Source organism: Rhyacophila brunnea, unplaced genomic scaffold, assembly GCF_057557595.1.
Source record: "Rhyacophila brunnea isolate RB1 unplaced genomic scaffold, BYU_Rbru_1.0 scaffold_6, whole genome shotgun sequence".
Taxonomy (NCBI): Eukaryota; Metazoa; Arthropoda; class Insecta; order Trichoptera; family Rhyacophilidae; genus Rhyacophila; species Rhyacophila brunnea.
In genome coordinates, this window is record NW_028233276.1 from 21,104,155 (window position 1) to 21,117,778 (window position 13,624).

Consider the following 13,624-nt stretch of genomic DNA (forward strand, 5'->3'; position numbering starts at 1 on the left):
CGCTAAATTACGGAGTCGGTGTTATTTTAAATTTAGCGATTTGTGAGAAAAGTTTACTATATATACCAACTTAAGTTTTTTTTTTATATATACGATTAAATGCATGTATATATTGAAAGCAGTAGTATTCACACATTAAGCAGGTCACTGGAAAATATAAAAACCGATTAGCATTTCGACTGCTTCATCTGCGAACCGGGAAAATTGTTCAGTAAGGAGAAAAAACATAATAATTTAACTATCGAGCGGAATTTAACAATTCCAAAAATACACTTAATAAATAAGTTTCACTATAAATTGATACACTATTTTAGCTTCCCTTTTATATATAAAGAAAAATTATATAAAGAGCGGAGTTGTTCTATTTACGATTTTGGAAATTTGGCACCTACGGTTGGCAGTTTTGTTTGAAGAACGATAACGTATTTATTTATGGGTTTAGGAGTTTGAAATTTTATGTGAGCATAGAAAACATGCTTTATAACAAAATTTTATCAAAATATCGTTTAAGGTCTAAAGTGTATTTGGCTGGTTTGCAGATTAAGCAGTCGAGTTTTAACATTGATAAAAATACTTATACATAATTTGGAAAACTTCGGAACCATACATACATTTTAGATAAAATCTTGTAGCATATTTTTTTCAAAATTATTTCTAATATGTAAGTGTTTCCAAATTATATAATATATTCAATAAAGAATATTACATTACTGAGCCTTGTTAATTATCCGTTGACTAATAAAGTAGTTTATTAAATAATTATTAGCTAGCGTAAGTTAAGAATATCGGCAAGGAATAATAATAGGTAGCTACCAGGGAACTCAGAAATAATGGGAACTGAAATACCCAACGGGTAAGGCGATAGCAGGTAACCGTCTCGAGTAAGGGAGAATCCGGGTTAAACTTACACACGTGTCAAGAATACGTTGTACGTCTAATACTGAAAACTGCCCTCGGTTTATTCATTTACGCTCATTTAATGTTGGTGTATTACACACACTATTGCACGTGCATAATGCGTGCTTCATTTTCGTAGGACACTCACACATTCAAAAACCCTGCTTCAACGTGCGGCGTATTGAATATAGCCAATCGGTATTCTATTTATTATCTGTTCTGTGGTAGCTACCCTTTTATGTTTAAGTTTGTACCTTGATTCAAATTACAAAAGCCGGTATCCAATATTAACCAAATTTGGAAATCGCTTCAGTAATGTGATTTTTAGTTAATTTCGTCACAATTAGATATCGTGTAGATAGATGGCTTATTTAGTCAAGTACATTGGGCAAAGTCCGATGGATGTAAGTTGTCTAATTCTGAGGTGTTTCTAAAGTATGAATGTTCAATAAAAAATGTTACATTCTTAAATCTGGTGAATTATTCGTTGAATAAAAATATATTTTTTTGAATAATTAAAATAGGTAAGTATATGGAATTACCTTGTGACTACTTGTACAAAAATTATTAAAGTCCAGTTGTTTTCAGTCTCGCCCACGATGGCCGAGCGGCTAACACACCGGAGTATAATATCGTGGGTCCTGGGTTGGAATCCTGGGTCTAGCAAATACACAATATATTGTTTTTCACTGTGTGTTTGGAGTCAAATTATACATTTAAAGGGTTGCACAGGTGGCTAACATCCATTTCTCATAAATACAAAATACAAACCTTCACTCTGTGGAGGCCCATAATAATATTGTCTTCTTAGGATCGGGCATGGTAAAAAAAACAGTCTAACGTATTTACAGACACTTTTATAGGGAAAATATATCCCTAATAATCATCAATGGGCATGCTAAATTATTTGAACGTATTGGTAATGTAGTGTAAAAAATGTGTAGACACAATGACGTAATGATTGATTGATTATCAGTGACGTATGCATATTTTTTTTTATAGGAACTAAGGTAGAATTGACAAAGATAGTTCAGGCAGCGTTTCGCAAACTTTTTAAGTCTCATAACACGTTTTCTCTCACAGTATATAATGTATTATTGATAAAATCGTCTTCTTTCTTTTTCGATATGTCGTATTCATTAGAGAGTTCATTCTCTAATGAACCTGACATATCGAAACTTCTAGAACCTTAAAGATGGGGGGAGACAGAACGCATGTTGTTAACCGGATTACCAGAAAGTAGGTACACTTTCTACAAGAATCATTTCGTAAAAGGCTCGAACAATAAATATCTTAACGAATCGACTCCAAGTAAAATTGCGCCCCAGGTATTTTTATCTCTGTGAGCGGTATTTGCGAGAAAACTTTACAAACAGATTTTTACATCCCGAGATTTCGGAAGAAGTACCTAGGTATTTTTTTTCGATTGGATAAAATATGGAATGTGGTCCAAATTGTTTTTTCAGTTAATAAAATTAATTATTTTTAATTCAATAAATAATATTATACACAATACAAATATGATGGAAGAAAAGCTCACCGCCGGATTGCAATGGTGTTGGTTATAATGCAACGTTACCTCTAAATTGTCTGGTGTATTAATTGTCGGATCATAAACTCTTCTGAGTAGTACCTAAATTTTACACATAAAATTAAGTACGAAAATATTTACATTCTTCTACATAGATAAATGAACTCGTCAAATTATGACATGAAAGAAAGTATCTACATAAAAAGGAAATAATTATTGTGAAGACTATAATAGAATAACGTCATGTCAAAAATGAGCTAAAAATATCGTAACACATAGGTACCTACTACTTTCTAGAAAATGTCTATATATTGCGTGATATGTTTGCTTAAAAAAATCTAGAATGTTTTTTAAAATATTATCACGTATGAAAAGGATAGGGAGGTAGGTGTGTAGGATTTATGATGGATAGGAAGGGATTTGGATGGGAAATATATAGGCAGGTGCGCCTGGGTATGGAGCGTGGAGATGGGATATGGAATGGGATAGGAGCGCGGCAGAACATGAGACTTGGGGAATGCAGGGTCGTGAGTGGTTTGACAATACCTCTAAAACCTCAGTTACCTGTCCGGTTACTTCACTCATTCGTGTATCTGTAATAATTAAATACATAAAAATGCATTTAAAAATATCTCGGTTGATCCCGCCTCGCCTTGATGTTAAAAAGCCGCCTTGCGTCTTTAGCGCCGGAAATAGTTTACGAACTGTCTTGAAACTAACGTGGTGCGCATGCGTACTCAGGTTGTCCTTTGCCATTTTGTTGCCATATAAATAAAGTGTGTCATGTGTAAATAACATGACAATATATGTGTCCGGAGTTATTTCAATGTAAATAAAAATACATGGTCATATGATTAAAAAAAAGTACATGAAAGCACACCGAATGAACTAAGTGGACCCTATATTAAAAAACTTATAAAACAACGTCCACTTAAACTCACCTCACATAAGTGGAATAAATCAATATGTAAACCAATTAAGATTAAGCATAGTTATTTCCCTCTCAATTGGCATTACTAATGACAGGGTAGTTCTGTACCTTGGTGAATAAACAACGAATGCTTCTGATTACTAAGATAGTTTTCATTTACACACAAATCAACGCCGCGTATAAGTCGGAAAAAAATATGTAAGCTAAATAAAGATCTTTTTAAATCTTTAAACTACAGAACCAACTAAACTTCAACGGATAATATCCATACATCCTGAAGTAAAGAAGTCTCGAAAAAAATCTAAACCCTCTCCACCAAAACACCGTACTTCAACTGATACGGGAGCCAGACAATAGACCCATTCTCAAGTACGCTTATGTTATGTACTTATACGTATCAGTAAATAGACCAAAATTCGTGGGTCGGGATGTGTAGTCAGGTAAGTCACAAAACAGCAAAAATGAGTTATGAATGCCACTATACTAAAAAAAAAATAATCTTTCGTTCTGTGTAGTCAGATAAGTCGTACGTCTCACCATTAGCGAGATGCATTTTCAGTCTAAACATATTTTTTATTATACGGGGTGTGTACACAGTTAAGTCACATGAGTAGTCAGATAAGTCAACGTTTTGTGTGACTTACCTTACTACTCATGGTTGGCTTATCTTCAAACGTCATACCTACTCTATGTTGATCTTGGTGAATCTAACGAATTTTTTAAGATATTTTGAGAAATTTTGAAAAAAAAATAACAACAGAACGTTGGTAAAATAGTCATATTTTAATAAATTATGACTTATATAAATAAGTATGTGTATTATTAGTAAATTATAAAAAATATACCAAATTTATCGAATTTGATTTATTTAAATCTAAAAACACGTAAAAAATATCCAAACAAATAATCTTGCTTCTAGGTTCAACCACATACTCCAATAACTTGTATGTTGACGATTCATATGGTAGCATAAAAGATCCTGATTTTAATATTCAAGAATTATTAGTCTAATTTACCAACATTGAAGAACCACACCCTTCATGCTTAAATAATGCTTCCACGATTACACATTACAACGTTGTTTTAAGCTATGACCCTCGTTCTCGATTCAGAAGAAATAATCACCAAAAACGTAACTTAAAGGATGATACAAAAGCCTCCAGAAATGATAAAGAAGTTGCATGAATTACTGGAAAAAGTTACAATGTACCTATAATGAAAGTTATGAATATGGAAAAAAGTCGTATCAGACAAAGCGAACCAGGAAAACAACATTTTCGCCAAGTAACAGTTCAATATCACTTGACTATTGTACTGTTACGGAAACCAATTTGTAAAGGTTGTACATTAAAAACATTAAGTGAAAGTCACAATTTTTTTGAACATGTTTTGAAAAAAAAAGTGCGACTGCTTCCGGTATACTCATTCAAGAAGATGCAAGAGGAAAAATATCCCTAAAAACAAAGATAGCGAACAAGATAGGCAAATAGCAAAGACACATATGTGACTGTCAGAAAATACTTACCGCCACATTTGACAATAACTGTGATGTATTCTCAATATTTGAAGAGTATTAGCTGTAATCCCATCAATATTCGTTTATACGCAGAAATATTCCATGGCATGAACTTAACATTCAAACGGCCAAATGAGGATACTTGCCAAAAATGCGATAAACTTATATACATATATACAAATTAAGAATTCCCCGGATGATGAAGAAAGAAATAAAAATCGTGAGGAATTGAAAGAGCATCATATCATGACGAAGCTGACTTTGCATATTCAGCTAAGAGTTGTGATAAAGAGTACTTGCAAGATTCCTCTTGCCAAATTGTAACATTTGACATGCAGCAATTTATGCCCACACCAGTTGTTGAAAGTTCCCTGGCTTTTTACAAACGACATTTTGACAGTGCATGATTGTGATAATAACCGGGGATATTGCTTTGTATGCCATGAGGCTCTTGCTAATAGAGAAGCTAACGATATCGCTGCATGCCTGTTCAAATACTTAACCAAAGGGATACATGATAATATTAAGCATGTGATCATGTATTCTGATAGATGTGCAGGTCAAAACAAAAATAGCCACGTAGCTGTAATGTGCATGATAGCAGTGAAACATTCTGAGACTTGAAACAAAATTAATTAAAAAATTTTAATCCCTGGCCACACACATATGGAGTGCGATAGTGACCATCGCATAATTGAGAAGAAAAAAAAGACATTTGGTGGAACGATCGAACATCCTCATGATTGGGCCAAATCAATATGCGAGACTGCAAAGAAAAATCCTTTTCAAGTCACTGAAATAACTCGTGCAGATTGTTTTAACTACTCGTATCGTATAGACACATATGGGAATAAGTTTGTTTGGAGAGATGTTAAGTGGCTTTAATTCAACAAACACGAACCGGGAATAGTGAAATTTAAAAGAACTCTCGACGAGACGACTGCATTTTAACAAATTTCATATTTAAGACGAGACAAGACGAAAGATTTGATAGACTTACTTCCATATATTTCACCTTATTATAGAGAATTTTATGAGTCACTTGAGACATCTGAGACAGTCAGGGATATTTAACCTGATACAATTGAAGAAATCCATACTGAAGTTTAATGATAACGATGAACCTTTATAATATTCAGGTTTGTGTGCCTTTTCACTACTTAAATAACATTAAAGTAAAAATAAGTTATAAAAATTCTAATTATAAATTTATATAATATTTTGTTCAATAAACGAATAAAATTTATGTATAAAATGTGTGTTTTATTGCTAATATTAGTCGGATTTACATGAAAAAATAATAATAATACTTTGTGCGTAGTAAGGTAAGTCAATCATTTTTTGTGCAAATCCAGATAAGTGAATTCCCTTTTTTCTAAACCAATTAAATTTTAATGAAACAAAATAGTTAGAATACTTCTAGGACATATAATTGAAAGCCAATTACATGTACTTTGATTTGTTACTCATAAAAAAACATAACTATAATTAGGGGAATGTGGGGAATTTTTTGAACTTTGTTTTTGCTATATCTCAAAATGACAATTTGTGACTTATCTGACTTCACATCCCGACCCACGAATTTAGTCAGCAATAACGTCAACTATCGTTGGCACTACTATAAGTAAGTTTGTTTCATTATTGGTTTCATTATTATTTTTACGATCGCTTATGAAGAACAGCGCGCAAGCAAGGAGTGTCTAATTATTGTTTTTAATTACCTGCAATCATCTAAAGTGCTTTAGAATCTATAGAAGTAGATTTTTACAAAAAGCAGGTAAAGAAAAATAAATGAAAACCGTGAAAAATTATCATATTCCAAGATGTGATTTACTTTTTCATGTAAATTTGATATAATCTAATAGATGAATGAGGTTACCTAAATTTCGAAGCATTTTTCGAATGCAAATTAATTCAAGAACTTTTTTTTTAATTTTAAACAAAAATGTATCACTGATTTGTACAAAATTCACACGAAAAACTGGTTGTTATTTAAATTTCTGTTGTTTTTATGGAATAATAATCATTCGTCAGTATATAACCATTCAATTAATTGAAACAAATTGGATTTAAAAATAAAATTTGACGTTTAAAACATTAGCCATAAACTACATAGTAAAGTTTCCGTCTGTTGTTACTTAATCAATATAACATAATGACAATGTTATTAGATTAGCATAAAACAATAATTAAATTTCGTATAATGTATAGGTAAGTACCTACGTAGGATCATAGTCATGATAATCTATCCATTTATCACCTATTTTATTGTAATGACTGAAATGTTAATGTTTATAATTATGATCACTTTTTATAGTAGGCCTAGCGCAGACCATAGTCGAGACAGTCTTTAGTCAGACTTGTCTTTGTCGTAAAAACTGAGATAAGACCGTTTTGACTAGCACATAGCGCACACTAAGTCAAATCAGTCTGTAGACTACGACAAATTTCTTGGTTAATATGAAAATGGACGTCACCGAGGCTGCTGCCCTGACCATTATAATATTGCGTATACGTAAACGAAGAAGACGTGACTATTGGTTGCATTCTATATTATGTTATAGCAAAAGACTAATAAATGGAAAATGTTGTACTCTTTCTAGCAGAGGGTTGGAGCGGGCCCTTTTTTGAGTTGCTACGCTCCAGCTCCACTCCGTTATCTAATACTTGCTCCAGCTCCATTCCAGGGTCTGCTCTGGGTAAAAAGTTTAAATAGGTACTATACGTAAACAAATGTTAAAAAATAAGTGTTTTTGAAATAAGGTTTATTATTCGTCCTTTTCATTATTAATTATTTTATTAAACAAAACCGACAGCAAATCGTCTTTCATTATCTGCCTATTCTGTCAAAAAAGTGAGGTCATTTATCACTCGGCAGTGTTGCCGTATTTAAAAAATCCAGATTAGCAAAGTGTCAAAAAATATAATATTTTCATTGGATTTTATTACGAAAATTGAATAAAAAAAAAACATCCGGAGCAGTGGAGCACTGCAAATTTTCGGTGCTCCGGATATAACTCTATTGCTCCACTGTTCCGTACGCCTGCTTCGAGCTCCACTCCAACGCTCTGCTTTATAGTAACTTAAGAGGTCATCCATGAACATTTTCCGGATATTTTCTTCGACCATTGATAATTAGTTAAAATTGATTGGACTTTGCGTTACTAACCAAGACATTAACTCTATGTTTGGCTAGACCAGTTACTCATTCCAAATTGTTCCCTTTTAATTTATATTCTTTTCCCCACTTATTGTAAAAAGCCCACCGCTTTTCCACCCCATTCATTATTTTTTCTGTTTGTTCCTCTTCCGTAAACATGGTTCCGCAAATAGAGCAAGACAAAACATGCCTTTCCCTGCGGACACTCAGACGATTCTGGCAGTAAGGTGATTGGGCACTAGACTGTTTTGGCATAGTGTGCATGCTCACATATATTTCAAAGAAAAGCAGATAGAAATTAGTCAGACTTATCTACGAGAAGTTTGCTTGGCCGCTAGACTATTTTGTCTATGGGACGTCTCATCGACAGTGTGCGCATATCCTCATCCCATGGATCTGACTGGCCACGTAGACTGTCTAACTACAGTATTAAAAAATATAATCTCCATAATCAAATTCACAAGGCATTAGCCTCTCATACCATGAGTTTCCGGTTTGATTCCCAGTTAGTTTACAATACATTCATGTGGTTTTTTCAATCTTCTACGTTTCTGTGATGTGTTTCACTAACGTAATAATTTGACATCCTTGCCGCTTGTATTACGCATTAATGTAAACAACCCATACGTTTTCTTCTACGTACGTTTATAAATTTTACTACCTTATAACGTGGGGTTATGGGACCAAAAGTTGGTAAGTCGATAAATGAGGTATTTAGAGTTAACAACGGATTATGTGTCTATATGTAAATATGTATGGTAGAAAAAAAATCAAAGTCATCCGATATAATCATATCGATATAGCCGATAACATGCACAAAAGCATAAATTATCATTATGCCTGAATCTAGAGGGAATGTCAAACTTTCAAATTACAATTAATCCATAACATAATTTCGAGACTTACCAACTTTTGGCAGTAACCAATATAATAGTAAATATATATTATATTATACCTCTCCGTGTGTTCATTTACAATCCGTATAAACTAAGAAATATCAATTACTTACCATTTTCCCATCAACGTTACTCGGAAGTTTGCGATAAACTTTCCCGACTGGTCAATCCAAGTCCTTTATTTTGACAAAGTTATTGACAGATGGAAAATTTTGATGCATTGGTTGTGTTTACCACAATTCCCGTATAATATGCAACTCAAATGACAACTATCAATATCAAGTATATCGTACACAGAATTGAAGCATATAAAGTATTATAAACCGATTAAATTTCAATCAATACCCAGTTCCATGCTACGAGGGTGGGTCAATAATTCCTTAGAAAAAAGCATTAAAACAGTTTTTATTTTTGTATTTTTTTTTTATTTCTCAACATAATCTCCTTGGAGCTCAATACACTTGGTTAGACGTTTCTCAATTTTTTTTAAACCGTCAGAAAAATAAGTTTTCGGAAGGTCCTCAAAATAAGCATTTGTCCGATCGATGACTTCTACATTTGAAAAAAAACGTTGTCCACTTAGCCATTTTTTTAAGTTTGGGAAAAGGAAAAAGTCACTGGGGGCTAAATCTGGCGAATACGGTGGGTGGTCGACCAATTCGAACTTCAATTCTTCAATTTTAGCCATTGATCGTAAACATGTGTGAACACGGGCATTTTCCTGATGAAAGAGGATTTTTTTCCTGTTTAAATGAGGCCGTTTTTCTTCAATTTTGTTTTTTAGCTGGTCCAATAAAGATGCATAATAATCCCCTGTTATTGTTTTTCCTTTTTCCAAATAGTCAACGAAAATAATTCCACGTGCATCCCAAAATACAGTAGCCATAACCTTACCAGCTGATTTTACGGTTTTTGCCTTCTTTGGACATGGTTCGCCTTTCGCAATCCACTGCTTTGACTGTTCTTTCGTCTCGGGAGTATAGTGGTGTATCCATGTTTCATCTACAGTCACAAAGCGACGAAAAAATTCATCCGGATTGCGTTGCATGAGCGACAACAGGGCTTTAGAGGCCACCACCCTATTGCGTTTATTGTCGACTGTGAGCAAACGCGGCACCCATCTTGCAGAAATTTTTTTCATGCCCAATTTGTCATGTAAAATAGAAATGACGCTACCTTTTGAGATCCCTGTAATCTCAATTATCTCACTCAACTTTAATCTTCGGTCACTTAACACCATATCGTGGATTTTATTGATCATTTCTAGTGTAGTCACCTCTACAGGACGTCCTGAGCGTGGTTCATCCTTTGTTGATGTACTACCACGTTTAAATTCATTTAACCAGTTATAAATAGTTGCAAGTGAAGGAGCAGATATGCCGTGAACTAAATCCAACTCATTTTTTATTTCCTTTGCTGTTAACCCTTTTATATTAAAATGTTTAATAACAGCTCTAAACTCAATTTTCTCCATTTTCCATTTTTCCATTTTCCACAAGCAAATTTTTTTTTAAATGTACGAGAAACACACAACAACCCGACCAATCTGATTGAAACTTCGCAGCATACTGAATCGGTAGTGCCGCTGCATGAAAACAAACCGCTTACAGTACTAGTCGCGCCACCTGTCGGCTTTTCTAAGGACTTATTGACCCACCCTCGTATTTTGTGTACAAGTATACAAAATACAATAAGTGGTTATTTATGTGTACATCTTACGATATAATCGGCCACTTGCATTTCTCAATTCTACCACTATTTAATGGTGGTCCCACTTATATACGTAAGTATGACTAAGCATCTGGCTGGAACATCTTTGAATTTGTCCCTAAATAGCTAGATGGGAATAACTGAGAAATATTATCCGCCTATTTACGTTGAATTATGTAGTAATTTAATTAATCAAATATCAACTTCATTCACCCTTAAGCCTCAATTACATTGAGCTTCTTTACGAGCTGTTTGTTGACGAATTTAAAAGCGGGCGATTCAGCTACTGCGATTTGATGATTACACACAAAACTTTCCATTCGCTGAGAAGCCACAAGCCAGCGACTATTTTGGCGGAACGTAGTTCGTTTTTTTACCGGGAGGTTGGTACTGCGCTCTACTGCGCAGACGCAGTAGGCCCACACGCCGGTGTGTAGCGTGTAAAGTTGACCGGCTTTCAATTTTTCTCGGTAGAGTGTTTACAGCCTGCTTATTAGCTTATTCGATGATTACACTGGGCGACTTTACAGGCAGATTGTAAATTCGCCAATAAACAGCTCGTAAAGAAGCTCAATGTAATTGAGGCTTTAGTCGATAGTATCAACAAATTATTACTTTACCTTATTTACTATCACCATATTTAATAATAACTACTAATTAATTTCTATTATTAGAATTACCTCGACTTTATACGTAAGCAAGAATCTTTTGTTTAGATACTAACTATATACGTAATTAATTTGACTAGGCACTATGCCTATTTGCGGCTTCGTAGATATAGTACCTACATATAAATAATATATTTTCTAAATTATTATCTGATTAATCCCAAACCCATAAATTTTTCCTAGATATCAAAATACCATTTAAAACGATCATATTACTTGAAGCATGGTTAATTTACTTCAATATTGGGTAAGAAGTAACTATACTAAATAAAATTGTCGACAATTATTGTATTTTGGAATCATTAAGGACGTCTTTAAAATAGGAACCTTTGTGCTATTTTTTTCCGTTTGATGGCTTCCACTATAGAGTATAAAATCACGGCAATTGAAATTATTCCATTCACAATCAGATTCGAGACCTTTTTCGTTTTAGATTTCTGATATGCCAATTGATTTTTTTTCTCTTTTAGAATCGGGTTCGAGACCTTATTATTTTTAGCGTTTCTGAGCAGCCAATAGAAAATTTTCCCTACGTGCACTATTTTTTACGTGTTTATTTTCCATGTTTTTTTTTTAAATAAAGAACTAATGTAGAATTTTTAATAAACATAAATGACATCGCTAAAATAAATTTCTGTCCCCTAAAATAATGGATGAATGGTAGGTAACTGTATCGATACGGATAGAGCAGTTTTTTTATAGTTACAAGAAAACACCGGCTAAAGCATATAAATCTATCATTGTAATCGTTTATCAGCGGATTGTTTTAAAATGGTATGTTATTTTTATTTTTTCAAAAAGCCTGCAAAGCCCTTAAGTGTTAATAGCGACGCCTCGGCGCATACTTTGAATACCACTGCCTTAGGGGTTTCTCGTTAAGATGGTAAACAACTTGATGATATTACGATGGCACTCTGGATTCAGGACAGGTATATTATGGTGTGGAATAATATGGATGGATACAATTGTAGAATTTCACCTGATCCACTTATCTGTTAGTCTGTTTTAGAGACTTATTTCGCAGAAACCAGACAATAGCTGGTTATACTTACAAGACTTATACGACCAATTATATTTCCTGCACTTGAAATTCAAAACATTTACACCATGAAAACTAAAAACAGTACCAGAAATAGAATTTTGTTAAAAAAAATGGTAAGTGTCGTTCGGATGAATTTCTGTGGATAAGCATGGGCATCCAACGAGGTAATGGAGCTTCTGTTTTAGGTACACTAAACTTTATGTCGCGAGAAGATTGAAGATACTATATGTATGGAAATCAACAATCAACAACTTATAACTACTATCAAGTACAGAAAAAAAAACATTCTTCGGCCATGCATACTCATAATGCATATGGCAGTAGTAGCGTAGATAGAAGGAGATTATATTGACTATGCAACCTCTGTAAGTAGCTCAATATCCAAGGAGAAAGACTGATACGACAGACGATAAGGATTCTCGTGGGATAATTTCTAATGTAAATAAAAGGCACCGGATTCCATGAAAAGCTTCTGTACTGTACTGGAAGAGCATCAAAGGACGTCTCTCGGCCAATTGCAAAAGACGCGTTCTCTAATTCTTCGGTCACGTAGCAAGAACAGATCCGAGCAGCTTGGAGAGAATAGTAATCTCTGGTGACGTCGAAAGGAAGAGGTTGTGCGGGCGTCCGCCTTCCAGATGGAGTGACTGAATTAATAATACTTGAAGTTACATAACTTTAAAACACCTCAGATATATACCTAGGTACTAGAAAAAAAACCTTTACTTAATTTAATATACTTACAAAAACCGATAGCCAAAATTATAACGCAATTTGATAATTTTTTCATGTAAGAACTACTAGTTTAAATTATCGTAATTAAGTACCCCGTAGTTTAATTGGATAAAGCACACTGGCGCCATACCAGTGGTTACACAGATTCAAATCTTGTCGGATGTAGTATTTTTTTCTAATAGGTATATATCTGTTATCTGAGGTGTTTTCAAGTTATGTATGTTATGTTACATTCTCATATCATTTGGACTATTCGTTGAATAATAGAAATGGTTTATTAAATAATTGAAGCAAAAATATCAGCGCAGGACTCTCTAGCAAGGAGATTGTTGGCAATGCCTGTAATTTCGGTAATTACCGTTCTCAGTAATGAGTCAAAGGATACGAAGAATTTATTTTGGAAGGTTGTTTATTTTGTAGAGTTTTAAATTGTCTAAATATTCTAAATCACCAAATAATATACTTATTTGTATTAACACGTTTTCACGTTTGTTTGTTTTTCTGAATGTAGGTACCGACTATGTAATATTACCACGTA